The 22834-nt window shown below is 39.7% G+C and overlaps 1 long non-coding RNA gene across 1 annotated transcript; it reads left to right on the top strand.

The window, feature by feature from the left end:
* Window positions 1-2464: 2464 nt before the first annotated feature.
* LOC103183252 lies at window positions 2465-21859 on the top strand. The gene is made up of 3 exons (XR_488399.2): window positions 2465-2523; window positions 8785-8871; window positions 21753-21859. It is a non-coding gene; the product is annotated as an uncharacterized LOC103183252 (long non-coding RNA).
* Window positions 21860-22834: the final 975 nt, after the last annotated feature.

Raw genomic sequence — 22834 nt, 5'->3', positions numbered from 1 at the left:
ATATAATAATTCGGTCACTCAGTCCTTGACTGCTTGTGGGACACTGCTGTGTGCAATTGGCTGCCGTGTTTCGCCCCCAAAATATTCAATCAATTCACTTTACAGAATATTCTTGGAGATGTCTCAAAGATATGATAAGACGCTATATCAAATGCGTGGGGGTGTAGAGTGGGCAGGAGCCCGCAAGAACAGAGGGAGTGGACAGATCCTATATAACTTATATCAGGTTGATATAATTTATATCAGTTGAGAGTATGGCACCAACTAGTAATAATAATAATAATAATAATCCTTGCATTTGATATAGCGCTTTTCATGCCGGGAGGACGTCCCAAAGCGCTTCACAGAACACACTGTAAAGTGAATTGACTGTACATTTGTGGAGCCAACGCGGCAGCCAATTGCGCACAGCAGTGTCCCACAGACAGTCGTGGATTGAAAATGACCAATTTATTATTGTTTTTTGTTTTGGAGGGATTATTATTAGGTGTGTGAAGTAAGGAAACTTGCCCAAGGTTTCGCCCTGTGCCTGGAACTGAACTCAGATCTCTCGCTTGCAAAGCGAGTGCTCTAACCACTGAGCTACAGGACTTCACGAGAAATAGTAAATTAGATATTAAATGATACAGCTTATTTGATATCCTAAATGGATCTTGTGAGTGAAGATATTGATGCAATCGAATTTTGATGTGATGAAAAAATAAAAGAAGAATAATGTTCAATGAACATGAATAATTTCAAGTTCAAACCTGATAGATCGAAAGATTTGTCAAATGCCTAGGATCAGCAGAGTTATACCACAAAGTACGAATAGCGTGAGTTCATGATCTCTTGGAACACACACAGAGTAATCCCCCAAAGCAATCTTCATAGTGCAAAGACAAATGTCATTGACCTGTGTCAACTTTGTAGTTCTTGGGCCCTCTACAGTTCAAAGGTGCAAATTGCAGTGAAAACCAAAGTGGTGATTTAACATTCATGAGAAGATCAGAAAGGCGATAATCTCAGCGCAGTTTAGCAAATTTATACTGTTTAGCTAAAATAAATATTTAAGCATCAGAATGTACAAGTTTAAATATAAGTGTGCTCAACAAAGTAAAATCGTTTATGGTGTTTTGGTAGAAAAAAACGTTCCTTTTTTTGTGTAGCTCCTCTTATAAATTCAGCTATGTGCTTATTCATCTGCAAAGTTGCGTATGTTTATACTGTATTAGCAAACAAATTATATAAATTAATATTTTTATGCAACGATAAATAAAAGCACCAATGAATTAGACCACAATGATATCTACTTTACCTTCAAAATTAACATCTCATTGCATTCCAAGGAGGAAGGTCATGGTCTATATCATTCTTTCATTAAAGAAATTGAGTAGAGCTTAAGAAATCCCAAGTGTTTCTCATTAAATACAGCAAGTCTCACCTCTAGTTTCCAAAACAATATTTATTCAAATGACGAGCACTTATCAAGTGTGCCACCGTCACTGCAGCACAGAAAGTTAATGATTTCTATTTTCTGAATGATTCATCTGGAAAATAATCATCTCATTGCATTTTGCAATTTATGCTATTTGACTAAAATACATACTTAAGTACCAGAAGGTACAAGTTTAAATATAAGCGTGGTTCGGCAAACAAAAATCCTTTATGAAGCTTTGTTGTCATGGGACAAGGGGTAGAAAACTTTCTGCTTTTTGTTTTGCGTGAGCCCTATTATAAATTCAGCTATTTTCTTACCAAGGATGAGAGGAATCAACTTTCAAGAAAGACTCAACAAGTTATAACTTTTTTTTCTGGTGATGAGGCATTTAGAGATGTGATCTGATAGAGAATAAGTTCAATAATGTGGTTATAAATGGCTGTTTCCACTTGTTGGTGAGTCCATAACAAGGATCATAAATATAAGAAAGCCATGATCAGATCTAAAATAGGGGTTAGGATGAACTTCCTTTACCCAGAGGGTGGTGAGAATGTGGAACTCACTACTATGTAGTTGAAACTGAAAGAATCAATTAATTTAAGAAGAAGCACAATGAATGCATGAGGGAGAAGCACATATGGGTATGGGAGGGGGATAGAGAGGGGATGAGTGGGGGCTCACATGGAGTATAAAACACTAGCGCTTACTAGTTGGCCACATAGCCTGTTTCAGTGCTGTAGTCTATGTAATTCTATGTGAAAAAAAGTCTTCAGGGTCACTGAACATAGTGACATTAACAATGTAGTTTCTATAGGGGCCAAATGCTGGATGTTGTGCATATTGTTCTTGTCGGTTAACTTTACAACTTGAGATTTTTTTTGCCCGAGAGCCTTGAATCATCTGCCAACTCGTAATGTCTGGAAGGATACATTTTGCAGATCTCTCAGCTGTGTCATTCTGTACCTGGCCACTAGGAGGTGCATGAGAGTGGCTCAAGTGACTTTGGTTTTAATGTTTAACTGGCTCTTTCCGGTGGGAGGGGGTGTGGGGGAAAAGTGAGGGGAAGGCTATTCTCTGGACATGATTGCTTGGGGAATTACAAGGTATTGCAAACATGGGCTGCTTGTACTTTGGAGTACAGAGCCTTGTTACAAAAGTATAACAATTTTATGATCTTACTTCTATGTTAATGAATAATCAGCATGTCACCTTGGAGGCAGTTTACCTCAAGGGGACCTCGCTTCCTCTTTGGGGAGGAGGTAAGTTTCTCTTTGATCGTGCCTTCAGCTCCCCTCTCGACTCTCTACCCCCTCCTCGCTCCCTCCCTTTCCTCCCCTCACCCTGACCATTTCCCCCCTGCCCGGGTCCCGACCCACCTGTCCAGTGCCTTGGGACGTCCTCCCAACGTGAAAGGCGCTCTATAAATGCAATCTTGTTGTTGTTGTTGTTGTAAGTGGGGTCTCCTTGAAGTTGAACTTGCCAAAAGAAGGTCAGAATTGAGTCAATCCTCTGTGGGGATTGTTATAAATCGTTTACTGAGCCAGGTGGGTCTGCAGTATTCCAAGGCACTGCTGATGGAAGACCAGCCTGCCTGGCTCAACGGCAGGACTTGGAAGGGCAGACCAGTCATTCGAGGTCGGGATTCTTCCCATTCATCTCCTGTTAACCCTGCATGCCTAAGCTCTAAAGCTTAGGGTGGCCCTAGCTGGACAAGCAGTGGGAAAGCTTGCCAGAAAGTGCTTTCAATGACAAGCCATGTGATTTTAGGTGGTTAAACTCCAGCAGTACTCCAACTTACACTTTGGGATCACAGACCTTGGCTCTTGCAAACCCGTGCCTAAGAGAATTTGCATTCCATTTCAAACACAGAAATTTCTGTGTGTGGGTGACATGCATTGAACTCTGGTTTGGATATTCTTATTAATTATAGTGATGGGTTTCTGCATGTGTCAGTACACAAAGTACACAGTCCATTCACTTTATGATATATTCTGTGAAGCACTTTGAGATGTCTCAACGATGTGATACAGCGCTAAATCAAATTCAACGATTATCATTAAAAGTAGTTAAGATACCAGTTACAATAAAAACAAAGAGGAGGGGGGTGGGGGGTGGAGGTGGAGGGAGACAGCAGAGCAAGGAGAATTAAAGCATTTCATTTTATAAATATTTGATTCAAATTGTTTGCAAGTGTTTACCTTACAGCGGTGTGTGGGACCTTCCTGATGCAAATGGCTGCCACGTTTGCCTACAAATGTGGTAGCCAAAAATAGTAATCACACTTGACAATAATTAATTGTGAAGTGCTTTGAGACATTTTGGCATGAAATACTGCTCTAAAATTGTTATTTGTTTCTTTAGAGTTAAATGGCATTTGTGTGTTTTGTTGAACAGTGCATAAATTTGAATTTGGGTGGTAGAAGTGGTCTTAATTTAACACATAGCCATAACACGATTATTTCAAGCAGACTAAAATTTGTGGAGAACTTTACAGTGAAACTGCTAATAAAATGAAAAAAATACTGTTTTGGTTAAGATTTCATAGGCACAATATTAATACAGGAGTATTAATGTCTGCCATCCTGTGACATACACTGGGGATAAAGCAGAGATTTGGAATTAACAGTTAACTCCAGTGGAAGAAGTGTCACCAGTATAGACTTGCTGGACCGAATGGCCTTCTCTCCTTCAATGTCCTTTCTAGTATTCTATAATATTTATTAAAAGAAGAATCTTAAGGCTAATTTGTCATTCGCTTCATAACTATTTATGGACTCTCACTGCTGTCAAATTGGCAACTCTGTGTGCCTGTCACTATTCACTGTATCGACAATTCGATAACAGCTTTTAAGAGAGAAGTAGATATTTATTTGGGGAGGACAAGTTTGCAGGGCTATGGGGAGAGCGCGGGGGAGTGAGATTGAATTGGATAGCTTTTTTCAAAGGGTTGGCACAGACATGATGGGCCGACTGGCCTCCTTCTGTACTGTATAATTCTATGATTCTATGAATTTGTTCCTTCAAAGTTTCAGGTCAGCAACAACAACAAATTACATTTGTATAGCGCCTTTCAAGTCAGGAGATGTCCCAAGGCACTGATCAGGAGGGGTGGAGGGCAGGGAGGGTAGGGGTAGGAGGGTGGCCGAAAGCACGGTCGAAGAGGAGAGGCAAAGAAGGATGCAAGGCGAAAGGACTGCAGGATGAAGTTCCAAAAGGTAGGGCAGAGAGGCTGAAGGCCTGATCGGCGATGGTGGAGTGGGCCTAACGGGGTACGTGGAGTAGGCCAGGGGTCTGCTGAACGGAGTGAGCAGACGGGTTGATATGGCATTAGCAGGTCACACGTGTAGGAAGGAGCAAGGCCATGGAGGGCTTTGAAGGCGAGGACAAAGATTTTGAACTCTATCCTCTGGGGGAGCCGGTCGAGCTGGACGAAGATGGGGGTGAAAAGGGTCACGGAGCCTAAGATAATAAATAAACAAAAGAATAAACAAACAACCAAACAACTAAATAAATAAATAATTCTTACATATTGATTTAGGATCTTATCACATCATTGAAAGGTCTGAAAGGTTGGTCATAGGATTTACTGTAATGTTTTGTGATTAATTATTTGTAGGCAAATGGGATAGCCAAATTGTTCATTGCAATGTCCTACAAACAGTGAATGACCAAATTTATTTGGGGCATTGTTGGTCAGGGCACCTGGAGAGACTCCTTTCTCTGTTCAAATTATGCACAGGTGGATAAGACATCAGACTAATGTTTAATTCAAAGGATGGAATTTCTGACAATGCAGGACTCCCCCAGCATTGCAGTGGAGCATCAGCCTAGATTCTGAGCTCAAAAGTTCCAACGTAGGATTTGAACCCACAATCTTCTGATTCAAGAGGCGAGCACACGAGCAACAGGGCCAGGCTAACAGTTTAGTTACTTTAAAGTGACTGTAGTGACTGTATTTGTAGGCAAACGAGGAAGCCAGTCTGTGTATTATTATTTTGAGTTTTGCAGCTCTGGTGGATGTCCAGCAGTTGGAGGAGAGGCAATAGCAGTATCCAGAGCCTCAAGCAGATATTCATAACTAATCACAAGGGTAAATAAGCGAGCAAGGATACGTACAATACAATATACATTTATGTAGTATATTTCATGTCGGTAGGATGTCTCAGTGTGTACCAGGAGAACCCGAAGTTCCATTAGATATGGTCATTTTGACTCAACTGATGACCAAGTTGGTTTGTGGCATCAAAAGAAAGTCATTAGGCATTATATCAAATGCATGCGGTTATTATTATCATTATCCTATATGAATCTCATTTCACAGTGAATCCTTCAGTTGCATTCGGCTTTGCTCCTTCTGATCTTATTCTGGGGCTAACGTTGGACGACAATAAAACCACAGAAAATTGCTCTTCAGTCTCCACGTAAATAAATATATCAGCAATCACATCAGCTCCTTTTCCAATTAAATAATTAAAAGCAAATCTTATAAATTTAGATATAGATATAATAATCCTTGCATTTGGTACAGCACCTTTTCACATCATCAAGACGCCTCAAAGCACTTCACATGTACAGGCACAAACTTTAAAAGTAAAATAATTTAACAAAATAGCAATAACGGGAAGTTTTACATAGAGCCATAGAAATTTACAGGATACAAGAAGACCATTCAGCCCATTGTGTCTGTACTGGCTATTTTAAAGTGTAATCCTTTCAGTACTGAACAGAAACAATAATAATAATAATTTGATATAGCGCTTCATCACGTCTTCGAGACGTCTCAAAGCGCTTCACAGAATATATTATAAAGTGAATTGAAAGTATATTTTGTGAGCGAAACGCGGCAGCCAATTGCACACAGCAGTGTCCTACAAACAGTCGTGAATTGAAGTGACCAATTTTTTTAAAGGAATTACTACCCCCAGAAAAGCAATCTGCCAATCGGTTAACAACCAGGTTTCTGCTTACTGCTAGGTAAACAGAGGCGTGTGGAGTAAAGAAATTTGCCCAACATTTTGCCCTGATGGGAATCGAGCTCAGGTTTTTCGCTTGCGAGGCGAGTGCTCTATTCACTGAGCTAGAGGACTCCACAATCACAAACAATGAGGTATAAATCATTTTTTAGATTAGCCAACACTTTGCTTGAGTTTTGGTCAACTCCCCACACCAGACAAATCTCTTTGATCTAAGCATTATTGGAGACATTTCAAAGTACTGATTCAATTCAAGGTGTGAAAGAACTTGGCCATTGTCTTTGGGACAATGACCGTGGAACATCTTAAAGATTTAGCAGATTAACGGATGGGTGTGAGAAATTTTAAATACAATGTTTTCCAAACTTCTCCCAGACCTAATGGAACCGTTGTTAACTGCATGTTTTACACACAGTGACACAACAACAACGGCATTTAATTTATAGAGCACCTTTCACGTCGGGAGGACGTCCCAAGGCGCTGGACAGTTGGGTCGGGACCCGAGCAGGGGAGAAATGGTCAGGGTGAGGGGAGGGAAGGGAGGGAGCGAAGAGGGGCGCTCCTACTATCCCCCTACTTACACAAACAGGCACGTGACAGCTTTTTTTATTTTCAAAATATTGTCACAGCAGGCTAAAGTGTAGGTTGTTGCTGATTGCATTTCTCCTTTTAAAAAAGCAATAAAATAGTGATAAAACTAATATTTTGCAATTAAAATATAACTTAAGTTTTAAAAATATTATGGTTTAATCAGTGTGCTATGGGATATGTTTCTGTTTCCTAATCCTAACCATGTGTTATGCCTATATGCACTATTACACATCCTATATTGGGCTAAGTGAGTCACACTTGAGGTTTGAATTCTCTCTCTTTGCAACATCTGCATGTCGTATAGCAGCAGGAACCTTTTCCGAATCCCTTAATGGGAAAATGTAATATTCATAAACCGGATTTGAGTTGCTAATTGCAAATCCTGGTTTGAAGTTTCAGATTGTGAGATTCATGGCAAGATCTGCTAACTATGAATTTTGTAACTTTGCTGATGTTTTGCTCGGTGGCCTATTTTAACAATAAGAATAATTTTCACCCTTTGAGGTTGAGCTGAGATTTCACAAACTGCTGTTTTCAAAACTTGCAAACCTGATGTTACAATTAGCAACTGAAATGCAGTTTGAGAATGTTACATTTTGACTCCAACCTGGCTTCTGCTGATTAGAATACCAACAATAACTTTGGACTTCCTCCCAACGTGAAAGTCGCTATACAAGTGTAATTTATATTGTATTTATATAGCAGCCTTCATGTGGTGTAGTGTCCTGAAGCGCTTAACGGATGTGGAGCTTCACCCGCGCCTGGGAGGGAGGAGGTGGCCGTAAACATGGTCGAAGAGGAAGGTCTTCAGGCGTGATTTTATATTGGGGAAGGAGAGGGCAAGGCGGAGGTATTGAGGGAAACAGTTCCAAAGTTTTGGGTCGTTGTGGCTGAAAGCATGGCTGCCGACGGTGGAGCAGGGAGGATGAGGAACAAGCAGGAGGCCACAGCCAGCAGGTCAGAAAGGTAGGGAGGTACCAGGGTGAGAAGGGATTTGTAGACAAGCATGAGGATCTTGAAGTCGATCCGTTCTGTGATAGGGAGTTGGTAGAGCCTGGTGTGATGGGGGGAGTTTAAGGAGGGTGAATATATTGGTAGTATAGTTCTGAATTGTTAGTTTGTGGATAGCGGAGTTGGGGAGACCGACAAGGAGGGCATTGGAATAGTCGAGGCGGGAGGTGACAAAATGTGTGGCCGAGGGTTTCGGCCGCAGAACCTGATGATTCAAGGACAGAAATCGAAGGTACTGCATTTAAAGACAAGAGCAGGAGTCGTTGTGGCATCAGAGGAGTATGACATATTAGCTCTACAAGAACTATCCTTCCTGAATGACACTGGCTGTGGGCATGTTTTCACCAATGCTTCTCCTTGCGCAAGAACAGAAAAGCTTACATTGACCATTGAGATAACAATAACAAATATCACATAGAATAATGTCTCTGATCACTTTACAACAGTGTTGGCCGCAAAGCAAGGCAGAGGTAATCAATGTAATCGTGATTACATATGTGAACAAGGAAGAAATCAATCCTTTGGGAGAGAGGGAGACAGTGGAGCTTGGCAAGGATTGGGGTGATTGGCCTGCTAACAAATCTTTCAGTAAAGCAGGTCTGTCCAAATTGTTCTCTCCACACAGTCACTCAGATCCTTCATGACAGGAGCAGATGGATTTTTGAGAAGCAGCCATGTACTGAAAGGGCTTAATAAATAGTACTGTGCAATGAATATAAATTGCTGTCATTAAAATTATAGCACTATGTTTTTTCTCAATGTCAAAATAAATGTATTTCTAATTCACAGTACATAGTCTATCGGTGTAAATTCGTCAAAGACCAACTGGTACAAGCTGCAGCCATAAGTCATAAGCATAAACTATCTGTGAGAAAGGTACTGTAATCCACACTGATTTTGTTTTAAACTGAATTTCTTTCACTGCTGTAACCTGCTGCTTATCCTCCTCCTCAGTTTATCTCAATGTCAGTTGTGAAGGCTATTTTGAAGACAAACTGGCAATTGATGAATAAACAATACAGATCATTGCTGTATCACTAGTGCTGTATTCTATCAGTCATGGTAATATGAAATCATATCATATAGTGACACTGATATGCACTTGTTTCAAGGTGACCTCCTATGATATTACTGTACTTTAATGTTGCCCCAACCTGAATTTACATTGCAGTTCAAAAACCTATAATAATCCTTGCATTTGATTTAGCACCTTATCACATTGTTGAGATGTCTCAAAGTGCTTCTGTAAAGTGAATTAAGTGTATATTTTGTGGACAAAATGTGGCAGGTAAACAGAGGTGTATGGAATAAGGAAACTTTCCTAGGGTTTTGCCCTGCCCGGGAATCGTACCTGGGTCCTCTTGCTTGCGAGGCGAGAGCTCTAACCAAAACACTGCAGGACTCCTTTGATTCTATCCTCGTATCACATGACTCGTCTCCTTGAAATCACTACCAGAATTTTGCTTTACATTTAGGGCCGCAATATTAAACAAAGTTGTTAGGGCAATTATATTTAAAAATACTTAATTCTACGCTATTTTGTTTAAAAATGTGTTATGCGGTGATTGATTGATACACAGGAGCAATACAGGGCCAGCGTATCTGAGGCTCACCAGAATAACACATTAAAGAGGCAATGAAGTAATTATTAAACCAAGTCACTTAAGTAAATGAACCAGAATATAGATTGACATTTTTAAAATTACAGCATTATGTTTTATTTCTTGTGTCAGGCATGGGGAGGTCTCAGTGTCAAGAAAATTGCACAGCATCAGTATTTTATACAACTTACTTATTTTCCTGTCAATTATGAATTTACTGAGCAGTGCTGAGGTCATTTTGCAATTAATAGAAGCAACGTCCACTTTTTCAAAACTTCTAACAAAGTAATAATAGTAAACACTCCGGTCCTCTGTGAGAGACGTGGATCTCAAATCAAATGTCAACCCGCAGAAGTGTTTTACACTCAACACTGAGTACATCAACTCTTGCCAAATCTTTAGCTGTAATTCAATGCTTTCAAAGTGACAGCACGCGGATCTGAGTCAAGGACTCAGCTCTCCGCAGTTTTAAATCAGAAGTTAGTTATTGAGAATTCTTCTGTTAAAATAATAGCTGAAATGAATAAATAAGCTAGCTGTTCATTGTGTTTTGGGGGGAAAATTAATATATTTTTCTTTCTGAACCTGGTGATCTCATTTTTGAGCATATAATAGAGGCTATAATGATTTCAAAAGCAAGCTGTTATTTTTAATCCGATTTCCCACTAGCACAATGGTCCTTTTGTCAGTTCGGGGTATTATTAGAGTAAATACCTTTTCAAAGCCTAATTATTCATGGGTGTAATAATGGGTAGTCAGGTCATTTCTTGAAAAATGGCATCGTGAAAAACTGAATTTTCCCTTTTTACAAGTATAAATATGAATCTAAACATCTCCATTTTCTTCCATAATGGGGACAGGGCAAAGATCATAAATTAAGGCCCCCTCCATTAAGCAAAGTCAATAGGAATTCTAAGGGAATTCCAGTCTAGACTCTTGTTTGTGAACTAAATCTAAGGAAAAAGCACATTTCCTGACTAGGCCTCAGAACAAAGAGACCTGCTGATAGAGGGTCCCATGATGCAGGGAAATGCAAGCAATAAAGAACAGGTTCCTCACATCTGAGTTTAAGCAGGCAGTGATGGATGAGCCTCAGTAATGAAGGCTGAGCAATGATAAATGAGGGAGACATGCTGGGCCTGCTTGGTCTGGGCCTATATGAACAGCAGTTTTACAACCCACTGTAAAACATAGGGCCTTTCTTGATCGACAGGGTTCATGTAGAGCAGAAAGGAAGTGACACTTGTCTGTGATGTGGCAAGCTGGCAGGCTATGGGAAGGCACCACTTGTTCATTATCCTTTTTCCACTGGCCATAATGCTTCTGGCTTTGCTCTGGCCACAGTGAGTTCATCGGTGCTCTAAATCTAACCTTTGTGATTTTTTTCTGAAGGAAGTGTCTTTGTAGCTTAATGCAGCATTGTATCAACTCCCACACAACCAAGAAAGGTTCTGACTTTTATCTGCCGAATAAGACGCTCCAATAACATGCTCATGTTGGTCAGATTTTTGTGAAGCGTTGTTGCATGGTTCCTCTTCTGAAAATTTATTCTGTTGCCATTTATTAGTTATCATAATGTTAGTAGAATTTCAGTTCAACATCATATTATGCTGTTTGGATAGCTCTTTTCAATAGTCGTCAGATGTGAAAGGTTTAACATTTCTTTCAAATTATTTGATTAAAAAATGCAATCTGTGATGTGATAATCATCACTGGTGATAATTCCATTCTTTGGAACTTTAAACTGAGGTGCTTTCTGCCTGTTTAGTTGGATGGTAAAGGTCTCATGACACTATTAGAAAAGAAAACGAGAGTCTTAACCAACAATTGCCTAGATACAAAAAATTGGAGTTTCATTTCATGACTGTTCATGGGATATTGATATGTGTAAATTGGCTGATGTGTTCGCCTGCAAAATACAGTCAGTCCACTTTACAGTAAAATTGTGTGAAGTGTTTTGAGATGTCCCTCTGACGTGAACGGTGCAATATTAAACACAAATTATCAACACATTTCTGAAGCTTTCAACAATTCAAAGAAAAAAAGTGTACCGAATTTTGGAGGGAAGGTCAGCTAATAAATTTTCAATTGGTCTGACTGCAATTCTCTGCTATGTGATCGTATCACACATTGCATTTTTCACTTGTGATATAATCAATCAAACCTATTCAAACTGAAAAGATAGCTTGAATGAAAGAGCGACACTACAAAACATAGCAGTCCGCATACGTCTCAGTTGATGTGCATTAGTTAATAAAACAAGTCGTCGTACTGAAGTACCTTTGGAAGAAATGGTAAGGACTTCGCACTTAATATTCTAATCAGCTGCTTTCCAAAATCATGTAGAATATTTTATCCCAAAGAAACATTGAATAGCTGGATTGGTAAAGCCAATGCCCAATGTAGAAGTGAACTATAAAGCCTCAGAAAATAACAGATTTAATGCTCAGTCTTTGCTAATTTTTTAAAGAAACAAAATGTATATTTATTTGTAGATGCAATATATATTTACACTTATCTCATTATCTCCCTGTGACATAAAGAAAGGCGCCACTCATTATTATCTTGTTACAGGACCAACAGGCCCAGCCTCTTGTGGCGGAGAAGGGGGCAGGGGGTCGTGGCGGGGTTGCCTCTGGTGGAGGTACTAAGGCTTCCCTTTCGCTGGGTTGTTCTGCGCTTTGCAGGATGCAGTCACAAGGTGGGTCTTGGATTTGCCTCCCTGACACCGCCCCCCTCCCCCTTTTAGGGGAGTGTGGACAAGTTGACCAACCACCTACATTTTCAGGACACTCCCATTAAATACAGTAGGGAACGCCCCTGTGTGCACTACATACAAGGTTGGGCATTGCCCAATCTTTGCTACATTAACCAAACAGCGCAGCAAGAAAGAGGCTGCAATTGGCCTCAGCATACTGAACTAGATAAGTAAATTCAATCGCAGTGCCTGACCCTGAGACCCCCTGCTGCAAAATGGACACATGTGGATATTAGCTGACGACAGGATCAGGCTAGGCTGTGATGCCCACCATGGATACCTACTAGGCACATACACGAAAAGCTACAATAATAATAATCTTTGCATTAGATATCATGCCTTTCGTGTCAGGGTAACGCTTCAAAATCTCAAAGCACTTCACAGGGTTTACTATAAGGTATATTTTACGTACACGACATCCAATTTGCGCATGGCAATGTTATTCAAGCAGCCGTGAAGTGAATGAGCAATTTTACATGGGGGCTTGTTAGCCAGGATATCGGGAGAAACTGCCTTCTCTTTTTGTAGTGGATGGGATATTTAATGGCCTTCTGAACAGGCAGTCACTAATTCGGTTTAACATCTTGTCTGAATGATGGCAACTTCAACAATACAGCATACTCCCAGCACCCCATTGTGAGTTTAAAATCCCTATGTGGGGCTTGACCCCACAATCTTATGACTCAGAGACAAGCATGCTACCATCTGAGCCGAAGCTGACACCTAAAGTGTGACTGGTATCCTTTGAACCATAACACAGCACATGCTATTAAATGCAAGTGAGAATGGAGAAAAGTAGCAAATGGTCAAAATAAGAAACATGAATAAAATGATGTTATAACTGCTATAGTCTAACCAGATATAACTGCATAGCTTACCATTGGTATTGCTATCTGGCAAGTTTTGCTGCTGCTTGTCCAGGATGACTCCCTGGCAAGTGAGGCGTATTAGTTGCTTCCACCTACCCCATCTCTTTTCTCCCAAATGAGGGAGAGATTACACACTCCAGAACTTGCAAACTGAAACCCTACCTGTTTGAGATCTGAACAGTTGGAACTGGAGACTCTTAAGCATGGGAAGAGGTTTACAGATATGTCAGCCTAGGAAGAGGTTTACAGATATGTCAGCCTAATGGATTATAAAAGATTGAGGCAGGGAGTTCCAAAGGTAAACATAGAAACAGGAGTAGGATATTCAGCCCCTTGAGCCTATTCCGCCATTTTATAAGATCATGGCTGATCTGTACCTCAAATCCAGTTACCCACCCTTGCCCCATATCCCTTAATACCCTGACTTAACAACTATCTACATCCCTCTTGAAAATGTTCCATGGAAATCTATTGTACAAAGCTTTACACTGGGTCGTCGTGGTTTAAAATGTTGACGTTTCTGTATATGTTCAGGACAGTGACGGTCACCGAACATCTTATTTGCAAAATTACAGCTATACAATGGAGGAGTAGCCATTTCAGAAATACGTAATAGGGGGCTTTACCTTTTCAGAATTCTTTTCTGCTTGTTATCTCTCCAGAAACTAAACAAAATAAATCAGACCGTATGGGAACACATTGATGAATTGTGTGGTCAAATAATTATATATTATAACAGAAAGGAAACTGTAGGCACCTAATTAAAATGATTACCTTTGCTGACCCTCCCCCTCTATATCCCTCCCCAACCCATTGCAGATTTTCAGTGAGAGATTTGTTGTGCAATTATGTGCTTTGCTTGTCTCAGCTCCAGTTAATTTGTTGATGGAGTATTTAAACAAAATCACTAGTAATTATTCATCTGGATTCAGAAACCAGCAAATGAAACGTTCTGCCAGTGCAATGCTTTTTGCAAAACCTTATCATATCCCAAAGCTTACTTCCGTTTGCACTTCAGTGAAGAATACCATGTATCTTTTTGGTTTTATTCATCCCATTTTTACTGATTTATTTCAAAAATATATTAATGCAAACGAGAAGGGCTGATAACATCTGAGAGGAATGACTGACCCTGAGGGTAAATCAACATCAGTGTAGGATTAATCAATTGAGGCATTCATAATAATAATAATAATCCTTGCATTTGATATAGCACCCTATCACATCTTCAAGATGTCTCAAAGCGCATCATAGAATATATTGCAAAGTGAATCGACAATATTTTGTGGGTGAAACCCAGCAGCCAATTGCGCACAGCAGTGTCCCACAAACAGTCATGAATTAAAGTGACCAATTTTTTTATTTTGAACGGATTATTGCCCCCGGAAAAGCAATCCGACAATCGACCAGCAACCGGGTTCCTACTTGCTGCTAGGTAAACAGAGGCATGTGGAGTAAAGAAACTTGCCTAAGGTTTCGCCCTGCCTGGGAATTGAACCCAGGTCCTCTCACTTGCAAAGCGAGTGCTCTAACCACTGAGCTATAGGACTCCACGAGGTTACAGCAAGTGGAGGCTATGAGCAGTACCAATGTCTTGTTTTAAACCAATATCATTTGCCTTCCCTAACAGTGCTATCGTTGCAGTCGCAGCAGCTTATGCCTCCAGCACCCTTTGATTTTTCTAGTTTCTGTTTCTGTTGTCCAAAAAAGAAAAAAAATGACCTAAGACTGAATATCAAACTCCATATTTATAGTAAATATATTGAGGTATCAATTATAGCAAAATTATAGAGAATCTAGCTAACAGTGCTCCTTTCCAATGTAATTTATTTTATTCAAAAAGAAAACGAAGTTACCCCCGATGTCCTGGCCATCAATCTACCAGATCATTGGTCATTCACTGCATGGCTGTTTGTGGGACATTACCCAAGTATCTATCCACCTCTATCTTAGATCCCTCAACTGATTCCAGGACTTTCTGGAGCAGATGACTCAAGATTCTTATTACTCTCTACAAAAGATTTTTTTCTCACCTAGTCCCTAACCTTTTTGAACTGAATTTAAGATTATGTTCTCTTGTCACTGATGCGGAAAAAAGTTTCTCACTGCTTATGTGGTCAAGCATCTTTTTGATTCTAAATAACACTCAAATCACCTATCATTCTCGTCAGCCACGAAGAATACCTGCCCGACCTATCCAGCCCTCTCCCTCTCCCAACACACCATCCCTGGAATCATTCTTATGAAGCTATACAACACTCTCTCCAAAACCAATATATCCTTCCTGCAACAAGGACCCAAAATTGTACAAATCTATTGCCCTGTCAATGACTCCCTATAAATGTGCATCTTTAAGTGATTTATTTATGAGGGCACAAAGTCCCTTTGTTCATCTGACCCCTGAAGGACTTTTCTATTTAATGTATAATTTATCCGGCCCCTGACCAGGACTCCACCTCCACCACATAATCCTTACATTTGGTATAGTGCTTTTTAATGCGTATGTCACAAAGTGCTTCACAGGATATACTGGAAAGTGCAGTAACTATGTGTTTTGTGGGTGAACATGAACCTTCTGACTAAAGAGTGCTACCAGCTGAATAAGGCTGACGCATTATACACAGTCACTACACTTCACAGGAGGAAGCACTTTGAGACCTCGATGACGTGATAATAACAAATGAAAGGATGAAAGGATCGTTATTTTATTATTCTTATCAGATAACTCTTCTCTCCAGAACAGTAGTTGGAGCATAAAATTGATCCCAAAGTTACTTTGATTATGTTTCCACCTTTGTGTTTTGTAATTTCAAAATAATGTTTTTTTTAGTGTTTCTTAATAGGATTGCACAGTAGGAATCCTATTAGAATTCCCATTGACCCGTGGGAACTCTGCTCCGGAAGTAGATCAGCTAATGCGGAGTTCCCACAGATAGCGTGACTCAGTGTGTTATTCTGTGATAGTGTTAATTTTGGTTACTGGAAGAAATCCCTATTTGTGTGACTCACATTCTTTATTAAGGAATCCCTTTAAGAAACACTGCAAATTAAACCCCGTTGTTGCCATTATTTCACGTGTATTGACCAATTATAAAGGAAGTGACTTGTTTGAAAGAGTCCAAATATCTTCTTATTGCTTTTGAACCCAAGGACCGCCTCTTAGAAATCCACTCATTATTGAGTAGATAAAGAAAGATAAAGAAAGCAGCAGCAGTATTCAGCTTTCTTCAATCTTTTCAATAGTAAAAATGGCATTTCTTTAGGGAGTAACTCACTAAGTCATTATTTCGTATTTCTTTCCAAATTGTGGCAAGTTTTCCTGCTAAAGCCAGCTACGCTGCACCCTTGTTGGTGGTGTAGGCTCAGTTGTTTGCACCAAGTTGAATTCAAGCAAGTATAAAAACTTGGCATGAGCTTTGAGCCCACCTGAGAAGGTGCTCTCTGACCACCAGCAAAACGCTAGCCACTTTTTTTTAAGTTAAAATTACTTTTTGGAAAAAGAACACAGGTAACAAGTGCCACTACATTTACAAGTCTGATGTTCAAGGACTGTCCTGTTGGCTCTTTTTCATAAATGCAGAAACATCACCAGCTGTCAACTGCCTTGATAATTCAACAACAACAATTTGCAGTTATATAGAGCTCCTCACGCAGGGCAGTGCATCGGAGCGTTTAACAGTGGCACAGCCTGACACGGAGCTGGGGGGAGGGATGAGGTGACCGTAAGCACAGTCGAAGAGGAGGTTTCTTCAGTCGCGATCTACAAGATGAGAAATTTTTCATGTGTTAAAGCCAAGGCCATTACTGGATTAGAGATAAGAGGACCAAAATAATGTCTAGTCTTAACCTATAAGACCATTTTATCTTAGAAGCCAGTGTTCCATGGTTCTTAAAAAGACAGGTTTCTAAATTAATTTTTTTCACAATTTTGTGTGACCTTATATTTTAATGGTGTTACTGGCTAAAACCAAAGTCAAATCTCAAGTACAGATTTTTCTCCATTTTAGCTACACTCTGGCCGGCCAACAGTACCATTCCTACTGCCAATCTGGCTGTGAGATTTGGTGTCACGTTTTAGGTAACTTTTATAAATTTAATAAATCAGGTTTGACCCATATCACAATAATAACAATAATAACAATACTTACGTTTGATACTTGCAGAATATATTATAAAGTAAAGTTTCGCCCACAAATATACGGTCAATTCACTTTACAGTATATTCTGTGAAGTGCTTTGAGACATCTAGAAGACGTGAAAAGCGCTATATCAAATGCAAGGATTATTACTATTATTATTATAATTATTAAAGTAGATTTTTAACAAGTGGATATTGTAACTGTATTTTGTGGCAGCCAATTGCGCACAGTACGTTTGGGCAAGTTTCTTTACTCCACATGTCTCTGTATACCAAGCAGTAAATAGGAACCTGGTTGTTAGTCGATTGGCTGATCGCTTTTCTGGAGGTAATAATCCCTTCAGAGAAAAAAAAATTGGTCATTCAATCCACGACTGTTTGTGGGACACTGCTGTGTGCAATTGGCTGCCGTATTTTGCTCACAAAATATACAGTCAATTGACTTTACAGTATAGTCTGCAAAGTGCTTTGAGACGTCTCGAAGGTGTGATAATCCCCTATATCAAATGTAAGGATTATGCAAGGATTATTATTATTATAATTGTTATCAATAAGTTCAGGATTAGTACATGTGTTATCATGCTCGGAATTACTTACTAATATTTAGCAGAGAACCACAATCACAGAAGGCAACCACCTTTTTTTACTAAATCCCAGGTTTAGTAACATCCCGGAGCTAATTCAGAATGGCCCAGCAATCAAACCTAGAACTTCTTGCTCAGTTTCATATTGGGCTGTGTCCATACCATCTGGAGGCATAGCCTTAAAATCAGAACCAAGACAGTAAGGCTGTAGAGGTAGAATCAATAAGGATGTTTAGAAGAGAGACAAATCAATACTAAGATACTGTCATAGAAGTTTTAAGGGGTATGGCAAAAGGGCAAAGCATTGGAATTAAAAGTAGCCAAGATCTAATAAATTGGTACAACATGCTTGATGGGCTAAATGGCCTCCTCCTGCTCCTGTTTTCCTAAATGATATTAAATGAAGAATCAGGATTACCTAACTGCTTCAAGCATTCTCACAAATATTTCCAATCCTCTACCATCGCTGAACATTTCCAGCAGTTTTGTCTTTAATGATGGTGTATACTGTATCATAGAATTATAGAATTATACAGCAAAGAAGGAGGCCATTCAGCCCATGGTATCTGTGTCAGCTCTTTGAAAAGTGCTATCCAATTCAATCCCACTCCCCCGCTCTCTCACCATAACCCTGTAAACTTGTAATCCCCAAATAATTATCTACTTCTCTCTTAAAAGTTGTTATCGAATCAGCTTCCATCACCCTTTCAGGCAATGCATTCCAGATCTGAACAACTCGCTGTATGAAAACATTTTTCCTCACCTCACCTCTGTTTTTTTAACAACTATTTTAAATCGGTGTCCTCGAGCTACTGATCCACCCACCAGTGGAAATAGTTTCTCCGTACATTTTAAAGGATTCAGTGCACCAACCAGTGTGAGAACAGCAGTAATGCTTCTCATCAAATGAATACTAGATTGATGATTTGGATTGTTATACCCAACTGAACAAGAGTATTTTTAAATAACTTTGTGGACTGTTTTGCTATATTTCTTAACAAAAAGCACATGACCTGTTTAAAAATGATAATTAAACATTTCTTCAGCATGTTCCGTGTTTTATAGATTTTATAGTGATATTTTATTTTATATTTTATATTTTTCCTTATTCGGAAATCTGTTAAGAAACTCCACAAATTAGAGCCTATAGTAAATGGATTCATTACACGTGATCCTAAAACAGTGATACTCATAATACAAGCAGAATACTATCACAGCAGAGGTATGATACCATTCATATCTCTTGGCCTTCATTTGAAATCGGCCAGCTCTGAGATTTTGCTAGACCAAATGATTTTAAATATATTTTTCATAATAATTCTTGCATTTGATATAGTGCCTTATCACATTGTTGCAACATCTCAAAGGGCTTCACAGAACATACTGCAAAATAATTGACTATTTTTGTGGGTGAAATGTGGCAGCCAATTGTACACAGCAGTGTTTCACAAACAATCGAGGATTGAGTGACCAAATTATTAATATTTTTAAGTTATTTTTTGAAGGGATTATTACCCCTGGAAAAGCAATCCGCCAATCAACTAGCAACCGGGTTCCTACTTACTGTTAGGTAAACAGAGGCATGTGGAGTAAGGAAACTTGCCTAAGGTTTCACCCTGCCCAGGAATCGAACCCAGGCCCTCTCGCTTGGGAGGCGAGTGCTCTAACCAATATGCTACAGGACTCCCTATTTATATATAGTGTAACAGATGAATCCTGAGATTTGCAAGACACTGTAGAACCTCAGTCATTATACGTTTACTGAACTGACTCCATTGGGGGTCAAACTTAGCTTGGTGAATACCTAAATTCCACCTGAACTGTGATACCAGTTCTGTACCTCTGCAATAGACTATGATCACTGATATATTCAACTACTTGAGAAAATGCCACACATCAGTTTTTTCATGTACAAGGAACAATGGATTTTTCTGCAGTACTGTATTTTGTGACAATATATAACAAATAATCCTGCAGCATAATGTAAATATGGGCTCCTAGCACATTGTGTGAATTGTGTGATGAAAGAATCTTCAGTAATGACACCAGAAAGAGTTGTAATATGCTTCTGAGTGTCACATGGTCCTTCTAATGGTGCTCAAACCACAGCCTGCAGTTGAGAGCACATTTAAATCAATTTTCTTCAATTGTTAAAATGAAAGTAGGATCTATTAGCAGACCCCCTTTGTGAAAGCTTGGCTGATATAACACAACCTCTAATATAATACACATTGTTTATGGTCTGCTCCACTAACAAGAGCCTTTATAAAGCATCCTGTGTAACATGTACGCCTTTGTAAAATGCTTTTGTAAGGCTCCCAAAAACATCTTTAAAGGAGGTTTCTGTACATGTAAAATAACAAGTACTATAGAGGCTGTAACTCAATGGCAGGTTTCAAAGATATAGACTAATCTCACAGTTTATTATGTCATGAAAACACACACACACATCACCATTTGAGTTACGGCCTTGTATCCATTCTAATATATGTACATGTTAAAAAAAACAGCAAACTAGAAATCATTCATCAAAGATCAGGTACAGAAACTGTGTAAGTAATAACTGGAAACGTATTCAGTTACACAGATCTTTGCTAACCAATTTTAGCACATTGGTGTGTGCCCACAGGGAACTCTGAGAGCCAGAGCAACAGCAACAGTGACAATACCAACAGTGACAATAGCTTTACTTTCATGAAGACATAGAGCAAGCAAGGTTTCCAAGTAAACTCTGAATGTGAATTTAGATAGTTTGGGATAAAGACGCCTTTCAGCGTCAATAAACACCATGAATGCGGCCACGGTAGAGTTACAACTTAATGAGATTGAGGGGAAGTGCACAGGGTCAGGCCCAGCAACTAGCTTCTGTCATGCTAATCAGCTAGGCAGCCTGCAGCTGAAAAACTGCTGGAATTTTTATTTGCATTTCATTTACTTGGAAGGAAATTGACCCAGATGGTCTACAAAGGCAATAGAAGGCTGCCGAGCAGTCTAGTGGTGCACGCTTTTGAACATTCTGCACTTGTTTGCCCATCCCTCCCCGAAACAAAAAAAAGGATTAAAAGAGCGTAAGGGAATTGATTTCATGATTTTTAGATAATTTCCCCAAGATTTCAGAGGGAGTTGAAAAAACTAATTTAATAATCTGGGACTTCAATAGTAATTAAGATGAAGAAAAGCTGATATAATGAAAGAGGTGGTGGTTTTTTTTTGCTTGTTGAGCAGTTGCTGGTGGGAACCTGTCTTAATTGGAAACTAGTGTAAGGACTAAATGATGTAAATGAAGACAGGCATGAAAGTATATTAGGTAGGCACTGGATTCCAAGTCACTTTGAGATGATTGATTGCAGGAGTACACATTTCTTGCCATGTCAAGCATTATTGCTAAAACCGAGCGCTCTGCATCTGTTTGCTTATTTACGTTGTTTGAGAAGCAATTGTGTTGTTTACACTGTTTAAAACTGCCATTGGTACAGGTTCTTCTGTTTTTAAATAACTGCAGGGAATACTACAGTTTTCCCACAAAATACACAGTCACTAAACTTCCCAGTAAATTCTGTGAAGCGTTTTGAGACATCCTTCCGAAGTTAAAAGCGCAACATCAAACGCAAGGATTATCATTATTTATACGCGCTACTTTCAAATAACCCACCTTTGCCACAAATGTTTAAAGCAATTCACTTTTATATTTTATATTTGAAAAAATAAGATGTAACCCGATATTGTTTTTTGAAAATACAAAAATACTTAATGTTGGAAACTTTTTTTATTTTTAAAAAAATGACACTCATTTTTCTTCCCCCATAGATTTCACCTTGTTGTGACCTCTTTAATTAAACAGGCTGGGTGATTTAATTCAAACAGGAACCTGTTACATAACCATGAGCCCATATGGATTTGTTGTATGGTCAGCTGGTAGGAGGTAAGCATGTGATGACTGAGGTAGGAATGGTAATGTTTACCTCCCCCTGCAATTGAGTGGTTTGCAATTCTGAAACATGCCCCCTAGAGGTCCAATTGAGAACTGATAAAGCCATGGCAAGTCGACCTGACAGTGCTGTATAACTGCCAAGAGTAGAAGAGTACTGTATAACAACAACTATAACAAATAATTTACTTGTGTATACCACCTTTCACGTCAGAAACCAAATCAAGAATCCAGTGTGTTGTTCATCATATTACACATTGTCATCATTCACTATGTTACTTTTTTCTAAAAACTGCTGTTGGATTTTTATTTGGCCCCAATATGAAACGTCTTATTTGGTGCTTGGCATCTGGTTATTGAGAATACAACTAGTATAAATATTATTCATGTGTTCACCTTCATGTCTGAGCTGTGTTGTACCACATAACATGACTCAGTAGTGAATATTAGACACTGCGTCTTTAACTAAGTTGTCAAATGCTGCTGAATGAGACAACAACAAGATTACATTTGTATAGTGCTGGACAGTGTATAGCATTTCAGACCCAAGTGGGGTCAGGGGGGGAGAAGGGAGGGGGGTAAGGGGGTAGCCGATGGCATGGTCGAAGAGAAGGGTTTTGAGATGGGACTTCAAGGAGGCTAAGGAGCGGCCGAGGCGGAGTGATTGGGGGTTGGAATTCCAAAGGTTGGGGGCAAAGTGGCTGAAGGCTCTCCCGCCAATGGTGGGGCGGGTGGGTCGGGGGACGTGGAGCAGGCTGGAGCCGGCTGAGCGGAGGGAACGGTCAAGTTGGTAGGGGGTTAGGAGGTCGCAGAGGTAGGGTGGGGCGAGGCCATGAAGGGCTTTGTATGTGAGGACCAGGATCTTGAACTGGATCCTCTGAAGGATAGAGAGCCAATGGAGTCGGGCGAGAGTGGGGGAGATGGGGTCACGGAGTTTGGTGCGGGTGAGGACACGAGCTGC

This window comes from Callorhinchus milii, unplaced genomic scaffold, assembly GCF_018977255.1.
Source record: "Callorhinchus milii isolate IMCB2004 unplaced genomic scaffold, IMCB_Cmil_1.0 Scaffold4, whole genome shotgun sequence".
NCBI lineage: Eukaryota > Metazoa > Chordata > Chondrichthyes > Chimaeriformes > Callorhinchidae > Callorhinchus > Callorhinchus milii.
The sequence above is the reverse complement of the archived record's forward strand: the minus strand, read 5'-3'. Positions and strand labels throughout refer to the sequence as shown.